The sequence below is a fragment of the Oncorhynchus masou genome, unplaced genomic scaffold (assembly GCF_036934945.1).
Source record: "Oncorhynchus masou masou isolate Uvic2021 unplaced genomic scaffold, UVic_Omas_1.1 unplaced_scaffold_674, whole genome shotgun sequence".
NCBI lineage: Eukaryota > Metazoa > Chordata > Actinopteri > Salmoniformes > Salmonidae > Oncorhynchus > Oncorhynchus masou.
The window spans coordinates 92,501-102,500 of record NW_027013189.1 but is presented as its reverse complement, the minus strand read 5'-3'; the positions used below and the strand labels follow the sequence as shown (position 1 = coordinate 102,500).

Below are 10,000 nucleotides of genomic sequence, written 5' to 3'. Positions count from 1 at the left end.
ACACACTCAACCCTCCCTGGAAACCACCAGCCCATCCAGTCTCACTTTGAAAACAGGTCATGAAAGACAGGGACGTGTTACAGTCAAAACAGTGGAACAACTACTCTGTCAAGTAACCCTGACTGTACAGTACAAAGCTACTGGGTGGAGGGTGGGGATGGCTGACTGGGTGACTGGCTAACTGGCTAACTGGGTGACTGGCTAACTGGGTGACTGGCTGACTGGGTAACTGGCTAACTGGGTGACTGGCTAACTGGGTAACTGGCTGACTGGGTAACTGGCTAACTGGGTGACTGGCTGACTGGGTGACTGGCTGACTGGGTGACTGGCTGACTGGGTGACTGGGTGACTGGGTGACTGGCTAACTGGGTGACTGGCTAACTGGGTGACTGGCTGACTGGGTGACTGGGTGACTGGCTGACTGGGTGACTGGAAACTGGGTGACTGGCTAACTAGGTGACTGGAAGACTGGCTAACTGGCTGACTGGGTGACTGGGTGACTGGAAGACTGGCTAACTGGGTGACTGGCTAACTGGGTGACTGGCTGACTGGGTGACTGGCTGACTGGCTAACTGGCTGTGGCTGACTGGGTAACTGACTGGAAGACTGGCTAACTGGCTGACTGGCTGACTGGCTGACTGGGTGACTGGCTAACTGGGTGACTGGCTGACTGGGTGACTGGCTGGGTGACTGACTGACTGGAAGACTGGCTAACTGGGTGACTGGCTGACTGGCTAACTGAATGACTGACTGGCTCCCCAGCAGAGAGGGTAGTAGTGTGTTTTAGGAAAAAGAGGAAAAATCCATGTGATGCTGATCTCTTGTCATATCTATTTTATCACCCCCATCCCTCTCTCTCTCACACACACACACACACACACACACACACACACACACACACACACACACACGGTTATTCCCAGCTGTGGATGATATGTCTGTCTGTCTGAGGGCCAAAGCCGTGTAATGAATGACAGTGCAGGCAGCAGGGACATGGAGCAGCCTGCCTGAATAATGATGTAATGACAATACAAGACAAGACAAGGTGAGGATGGAGTACTGCTCCTCCCCCTTTCCATTTCCCTCTCCTCTCTCTCTCCTCCACTCTCACCCTCTCTCTCTTCTTCCCTCTGACTGGCTCTTCTGTCCCTCCCTCTCTCTCCTCTCTCTCTCCCTCTCTCTCTCTCTCTCCCTCTCTTCTTCCCTTTCTCTCTCTCTCCACTCCACCCTCTCTCTCTTCTTCCCTCTTTCTCTCCTCTCTCCCTTCTCTTTCCACTCTCTCTCTCTCTCTCCTCTCTCCCTCCTCTCTTCTCTCCTCTCTCTCTTCTCTCCACTCCTCTCTTCTCTCCCCTCTCACTGGGTCTCCCCCCTTCTCTCTCTCTCTCTTCCCCCTCTTTCTCTCTCTCTCTCTTCTTCCCTTTCCCTCTCTCTCTCCCTCTCTGGTCTCTCTCTCTCCCTCTCTTCTTCCCTTTCTCTCTCTCTCTCCCCCTTCTCTCTCTCCCTCTCCCTCCTCCACACTCCTGTGTTCCCATGTGTGTGTTTAAACCAGGCTGGGACAGGGAGAGGCACAGACTCCTGTGTTCCCATGTGTAGTGTTTAAACCAGGCTGGGACAGGGAGACTGGACAGACTCCTGTGTTCCCATGGTAGTGAAACCAGGCTGGGACAGGGTGACACAGACTCCTGTGTTCCCATGTGTAGTGTTTAAACCAGGCTGGGACAGGGAGAGGCACTCCTGTGTTCCCATGGTAGTGTTTAAACCAGGCTGGGATAGGGAGAGGCTGGCTCTGTGTTCCCATGTGTAGTGTTTAAACCAGGCTGGGATACTGTTCCCATGTGTAGTGTTTAAACCAGGCTGGGACAGGGAGAGGCACAGACTCCTGGATGTGTAGTGTTTAAACTGGCTGGGATGGGACTGTGTTCCCATGTGACAGGCTGGGACAGGGAGAGGCACAGACTGGCCTGTGTTCCCATGTGTAGTGTTTAAACCAGGCTGGGACTGGGAGAGGCACAGGCTCCTGTGTTCCCATGTGTAGTGTTTAAACCAGGCTGGGACAGGGAGAGGCTGACTCCTGTGTTCCCACTGTGTACTGTTTAAACCAGGCTGGGATAGGGAGAGGCACAGACTCTGTGTTCCCATGTGTAGTGTTTAAACCAGGCTGGGACAGGGAGAGTGATGCAGGCAGACTCCTGTGTTCCCATGTGTAGTGTTTAAACCAGGCTGGGACAGGGAGAGGCACAGACTCCTGTGTTCCCATGTGTAGTGTTTAAACCAGGCTGGGACACAGACACAGACACACCCATGTGTACAAACCAGGCTGGGACAGGGACACACACACACATGTGTACAAACCAGGCTGGGACAGGGAGAGGCACACTCCTGTGTTCCCATGTGTATGTCCCAGCTGTGGATGATATGTCTGTCTGTCTGAGGGCCAAAGCCAGGCTGTACATGGACAGTGCAGGCACAGGGACATGGAGCAGCTGTGTTCCCATGTGTAGTGTTTAAACAGGCTGGGACAGGGAGAGGCACAGACTCCTGTGTTCCCATGTGTAGTGTTTAAACCAGGCTGGGACAGGGAGAGGCACAGACTCCTGTGTTCCCATGTGTAGTGTTTAAACCAGGCTGGGACAGGGAGAGGCAAGACTCCTGTGTTCCCATGTGTAGTGTTTAAACCAGGCTGGGACAGGGAGAGGCACAGACTCCTGTGTTCCCATGTGTAGTGTTTAAACCAGGCTGGGACAGGGAGAGGCACAGACTCCTGTGTTCCCATGTGTAGTGTTTAAACCAGGCTGGGACAGGGAGAGGCACAGACTCCTGTGTTCCCATGTGTAGTGTTTAAACCAGGCTGGGACAGGGAGAGGCACAGACTCCTGTGTTCCCATGTGTAGTGTTTAAACCAGGCTGGGACAGAGAGAGGCACAGACTCCTGTGTTCCCATGTGTAGTGTTTAAACCAGGCTGGGACAGAGAGAGGCACAGACTCCTGTGTTCCCATGTGTAGTGTTTAAACCAGGCTGGGACAGGGAGAGGCACAGACTCCTGTGTTCCCATGTGTAGTGTTTAAACCAGGCTGGGACAGGGAGAGGCACAGACTCCTGTGTTCCCATGTGTAGTGTTTAAACCAGGCTGGGACAGGAGAGGCACAGACTCCTGTGTTCCCATGTGTAGTGTTTAAACCAGGCTGGGACAGAGAGGCACAGACTCCTGTGTTCCCATGTGTAGTGTTTAAACCAGGCTGGGACAGAGAGGCACAGACTCCTGTGTTCCCATGTGTAGTGTTTAAACCAGGCTGGGACAGGGAGAGGCACAGACTCCTGTGTTCCCATGTGTAGTGTTTAAACCAGGCTGGGACAGAGAGAGGCACAGACTCCTGTGTTCCCATGTGTAGTGTTTAAACCAGGCTGGGACAGGGAGAGGCACAGACTCCTGTGTTCCCATGTGTAGTGTTTAAACCAGGCTGGGACAGGGAGAGGCACAGACTCCTGTGTTCCCATGTGTAGTGTTTAAACCAGGCTGGGACAGGGAGAGGCACAGACTCCTGTGTTCCCATGTGTAGTGTTTAAACCAGGCTGGGACAGGGAGAGGCACAGACTCCTGTGTTCCCATGTGTAGTGTTTAAACCAGGCTGGGACCACAGACTCCTGTGTTCCCATGTGTAGTGTTTAAACCAGGCTGGGACAGGGAGAGGCACAGACTCCTGTGTTCCCATGTGTAGTGTTTAAACCAGGCTGGGACAGGGAGAGGCACAGACTCCTGTGTTCCCATGTGTAGTGTTTAAACCAGGCTGGGACAGGGAGAGGCACAGACTCCTGTGTTCCCATGTGTAGTGTTTAAACCAGGCTGGGACAGGGAGAGGCACAGACTCCTGTGTTCCCATGTGTAGTGTTTAAACCAGGCTGGGACAGGGAGAGGCACAGACTCCTGTGTTCCCATGTGTAGTGTTTAAACCAGGCTGGGATAGGGAGAGGCACAGACTCCTGTGTTCCCATGTGTAGTGTTTAAACCAGGCTGGGACAGGGAGAGGCACAGACTCCTGTGTTCCCATGTGTAGTGTTTAAACCAGGCTGGGACAGGGAGAGGCACAGACTCCTGTGTTCCCATGTGTAGTGTTTAAACCAGGCTGGGACAGGGAGAGGCACAGACTCCTGTGTTCCCATGTGTAGTGTTTAAACCAGGCTGGGACAGGGAGAGGCACAGACTCCTGTGTTCCCATGTGTAGTGTTTAAACCAGGCTGGGACAGGGAGAGGCACAGACTCCTGTGTTCCCATGTGTAGTGTTTAAACCAGGCTGGGACAGGGAGAGGCACAGACTCCTGTGTTCCCATGTGTAGTGTTTAAACCAGGCTGGGACAGGGAGAGGCACAGACTCCTGTTTGATCCCAGGAATCCTTTTAACTGATACCAGATCACCTTCCATCACCGACATTCCAGGGGTCAAGAGTGGAGAGTACATGAAGACAGTGTGTGTGTGTGTGTGTGTGTGTGTGTGTGTGTGTGTGTGTGTGTGTGTGTGTGTGTGTGTGTGTGTGTGTGTGTGTGTGTGTGTGTGTGTGTGTGTGTGTGTGTGTGTGTGTGTGTGTGTGTGTGTGTGTGTGTGTGTGTGTGTGTGTGTGTGTGTGTGTATGCAGTACAGATATCACATTACACTGCTGTTATTGTGTATTAAGCCATCAGAGAGGATCAGAGAGACCACACCCCCTGAGAGATGGCAGATGGCTTTTTCTAGCAGCACAGTAATAATGTCCCTGGCTATCATCACTGGCCCTAACACGCACATATGATCTCTGTCCTTACCCTTCACAACACAAACATGAGAGAGTATGTGTGTGTGTGCAGGAGAGTTTAATCACACTGTCAGATGAGAGGACCCTCTCTAAAGACATGAAAAGAACCAGAGTCAAAGGTGTCTCTCTCTCCCTCTATTCTCTCTCTCCCTCTATTCTCCCTCTCTTCTCTCTCTCCCTCTCTTCTCTCTCTCCCTCTATTCTCTCTCTCCCTCTATTCTCTCTCTCCCTCTATTCCCTCTATTCTCTCTTTCCCTCTATTCTCTCTCTCCCTCTATTCTCTCTCTCCCTCTATTCTCTCTCTCCCTCTATTCTCTCTCTCCCTCTATTCTCTCTCTCCCTCTATTCTCTCTCTCCCTCTATTCTCTCTCCTGACAGTGATGTTAAACTATAGGGTTTACTGTAACATCTGTTCTAGATTATTATCACTACAGATGAACAAGATCCATACAGGAAGAGATGAACAAGATCCATACGTACAGGAAGAGATGAACAAGATCCATACATACAGGAAGAGATGAACAAGATCCATACATACAGGCGAGAGATGAACAAGATCCATACGTACAGGAAGAGATGAACAAGATCCATACATACGGGAAGAGATGAACAAGATCCATACATACAGGCGAGAGATGAACAAGATCCATACATACAGGAAGAGATGAACAAGATCCATACATACAGGAAGAGATGAACAAGATCCATACATACAGGCGAGAGATGAACAAGATCCATACATACAGGAAGAGATGAACAAGATCCATACATACAGGCGAGAGATGAACAAGATCCACACATACAGGCGAGAGATGAGCACGATCCACACATACAGGAAGAGATGAACACGATCCACACATACAGGAAGAGATGAACAAGATCCACACATACAGGACGAGATGAACAAGATCCACACATACAGGAAGAGATGAACAAGATCCACACATACAGGAAGAGATGAACAAGATCCACACATACAGGAAGAGATGAACAAGATCCACACATACAGGAAGAGATGAACAAGATCCACACATACAGGAAGAGATGAACAAGATCCATACATACAGGAAGAGATGAACAAAATCCACACATACAGGAAGAGATGAATAACTAACATCTATATCTCAAAGATAAACTGTCTTTAAACTGGAGACATATCATTCTGAGTGGGAAACAGGATTTGCTCTGGACGTGTTGTGATGTGCTTTGCTGTAACTCAATGGAACCTTGTCTTTGTGTGAGAGACAAGAAGATCAGATTGCCTCGCTAAACAAAGGCTCTCTGTCCGGGAACTAGTACTATTCTAAGTTACTGACATGAACATAAACGCCTGTGATCTCAACCGCTTCTCATTGGTGTGTAACTGTGCAGTATGACTGAGGTCTGAGTGAAGCCAAAACGAAAGGCTTTTGACTCAGAGTGGCGTCACTGGTGAGTCACACATAGTTGCTGGAAAGGCTGCTGTGGAACAAACCTGGTCCGAGACATGTAAGACTGGATGGTTCATATGAGTAAATGAATAAATGTCAAAAGTAGTCTTTTAACAAGAACTAGGTCTCTAACCTGTAGAAAGCTGGAGAGGAACGAGGCTCAACCAAGTCCTTCCCCAACAGCATTTTCACTCTCAAATTGCACTGAACAACTGACTAAGGCATAATCAAATAAATCACACTCTTTCTGATGTTAACTTTTTAATTTCCTGGGTCAAGAATGTGTTCAGTGTTTGTCCCAAATGGCACCCTGTCCCCCTATGTAAGTGCACTACTTTTGACGATGGCCCACAGAGCTTTGGTCAAAAGTAGTGCACTAATAAGAAATGGTTTGTCCCAAATGACACCCTGTCCCCTATACTTTTGACCCAAGAAATAGGGTGCCGTTTGAGACGCTGACTCTGTCATCTCAGTGCTAATGAGCCAAACAGCAGGTCACACAGAGAGTTACAGAGACCAGCCTATTTACATAATTAAATCATATATATAGAGAAATAGACATCTCGAGGTGTATGTCTCCAGTGATGAGCTCATCCTCCGGGCTACAACTCATTGATACGAGAAGGTAGTTACACTACACGCAGAAAACGACGAGAGAGAAACATCGCCAGTCAGCAGCTCCCTGATTTAAACGGTCGCTTTGGGCCAAATGAAAATTAATTAATTTCTGTGAAGAATCAATTTCTCAGAGTAACTAACAGTGTTAAATGCAAAGAGATGGGGGAGAGAGAGAGAGATCGTGTGTGTGTGCGCGCCGCAACATCCCCCATTAAAGCACACCTACACATAATTGCAGAGACTCAGTTTTAGCCACTGAAACACTTTTAAAAGATTGGAAAAGGTGCCATTATTTCAACAATGTTGCGTTGTTCGGTCGCTTCAACTCTTTATGAAGACATCAGAGATAGATGAGGGCACCATGGAAACCAACTCACCTGGCGTTGGTACAGTCGTTGTACAGCGTCTCGAAGTCTCTCCTGGAGATGAGTTTACATCGGTTCACTCCCGGTTGGATAGCTCCGAGGCCCCGGAGGATGCGGACCTGTTCCACGTTACAGACCACCGGTGTGATCTGGAGCCGCTTCAGCTTGGTATAGACCGTGTGCAGTCCGCCGACCAAGTGTTTCAGAAACAGGTCGAACGCCTGCGGGAGGCAGATTAGCTCGTTGTCTTTTACCGTGAAAGAGGCGAGCTTGGCGCCTCTGACCTCGACCATTTTAACCTCGTTGTTTTGCGGAGTGTTCTCAACCGGCGACGGGGTAGAATACACCGGTTTACAGGGCAGGACGTCGACCGGTGCGCCAGGGCTACCGACAGGTACTGGTAAGAGGTCCGCGCTGAAAGGGTTCAGTCCGGTGGGCGCGACAGACGGTGAAGGGGATGAGGACGTGGTTGCTGGTGGCGGAGAGTTGGTCGCCGGTGAAGTCTGTATCGGAGGCGGTTGGACGAGAGGAACCGAGGGCATGAGAGCAGCCGGAGAGGCCATGATCCAAATCTGTATTTAAAAAAAAAAACAAGCTGAAAGTCTCGAAAGTCAAGTGTAGTCTAAAAAAAGTGTCGCGAGAGAAACAGAAATCAAAGAGTTGAGAGCTCGTCGGTAGTTTTTTTTTTTTAACTGAGAAATGTCGGAGATGCAGTGAGCGGGATAAAGGGTCCGTGAGTCAGGTTACCGATGACAGAATAGAGCTAGAGTGAGGAGCTCGCGGACGGGATGATACTGTCACATCATGAAAAAGAGGAGGAGCCTCTAAATATTCTTAGAAAGACATCACACGCATCTGTTGACCGTGTTCAGAACATGCGGTCCATTAGGCTAGAATAAAACTGGAATAGAAACTGAACACCTTGATGAATAATTTGTATAAGCAGCACAAGCTCCGGGGATAACGCTATACCTCGCCACTGAATTTCAACTGTAGGATGTTGACTATTCAGAGTGTGGAACCTGCCCACTGTTTAGAAATAATAACTCCCCCCCAAGGGCCCTCTAGGGGGAGAAGAGGGACAGACAAGAGGACCCTGACTTTAACCTCTGACCCTCCTCAAGCCCCCACCCCATCTTCCTGTCACACACCACATTGGGGACTGAGCCTCCACAACCCCTCGAATGCATACCCTTGACCGTTCCCTGCTAATGCTGATGAAGACTGAGGTTTGGAGACTCTCTTCTCTGCACACAGGTAGAAAACTGTGCGTGATGACGTACACTACCATTCAAAGGTTTGGGGTCACTTAGAAATGTCCTTGTTTTTCAAAGAAAAGCACAGTTTTTGTCTATTAAAATAACATCAAATTGATCAGAAATACAGTGTAGACATTGTTAATGTTGTAAATGACTATTGTAGCTGGAAACGGCAGATTCTTTTGATGGAATATCTACATAGAAGGCCAGCATCCCGGAGTCCTCTCTTCACTGTTGAGGGGTCTGTTTCTCAAACTAGACACTCTAATGTACTTGTCCTCTTGCTCAGTTGTGCACCGGATCCTCTTTCTATTCTGGTTAGGGCCAGTTTGCGCTGTTCTGTGAAGGGAGTAGTACACAGCATTGTATGAGATCTTCAGTTTCTTGGCAATTTCTCGCATGCAATAGCCTTCATTTCTCAGAACAAGAATAGACTGACGAGTTTCAGAAGAAAGTTCTTTGTTTCTGGCCATTTTGAGCCTGTAATCAAACCCACAAATGCTGACACTCCAGATACGCAACTAGTCTAAAGGCCAGTTTTATTGCTTCTTTAATCAGGACAACAGTTTTCAGCTGTGCTAACATAATTGCAAAAGGGTTTTCTAATGATCAGTTAGCCTTTTAAAATGATAAACTTGGATTAGCTAACACAACGTGCCATTGGAACACAGGAGTGATGTTTGTTGATAGTGGGCCTCTGTACGCCTTTGTAGATATTCATTTAAAATCTGCCGTTTCCATCTAAAATAGTCATTTACAACATTAACAATGTCTACACTGTATTTCTGATCAATATTATATTTTTCTAATGGACAAAATGGAGAAAAACAAGGACATTTCTAAGTGATCCCAAACTTTTGAACGGTTGTGTACGTGCAATTCAAAATGTATTCTGCCGTTAAATTCCTATATGCCGAATGAAACATAGTTAAATGGGGTTCCATCGCATTTTCATCACTACTGATGGTGTTGTCACAAAAACTGTTGCGTTAGCCTAAAAAAAATGTTCCCACGTTGATATTAGCGCATGCGTTAGATAGAGTGCGGGTAGTTAGCCTATAGGACTATAACAAAATGTTCCCACGTTGATATTAGCGCATGCGCTCTAGCCAACAGCTGGTAGATAGAGAGCGGGTAGTTAGCCTATAGGACTATAACAAAATGTTCCCACGTTGGTATTAGCGCATGCGCTCTAGCCAACAGCTGGTAGAGTGCGGGTAGTTAGCCTATAGGACTATAACAAAATGTTCCCACGTTGGTATTGGCGCATGCGCTCTAGCCAACAGCTGGTAGATTAGTTAGCCTATAGGACTATAACAAAATGTTCCCACGTTGGTATTGGCGCATGCGCTCTAGCCAACAGCTGGTAGATTGGTATTGGCGCATGCGCTCTAGCGGGTAGGCTACTACCTACATTATGAGATTATTATGTTTAAGAGCGATATTACTTTTATTTGTCAAAGCAGCCAAGCATCGACCGTCATGTCACCAGAATCAGACCCTCGATATTTATTGTAAAGGAGCATCAAGCTCATCACCACT

General features: G+C 48.4%; 1 pseudogene; it reads right to left on the bottom strand.

Annotated features, from left to right (window-relative positions):
- Positions 1–7,988, bottom strand: part of LOC135536874 (dachshund homolog 1-like) — a 101,483-nt pseudogene extending 93,495 nt beyond the window's left edge.
- Positions 7,989–10,000: the final 2,012 nt, after the last annotated feature.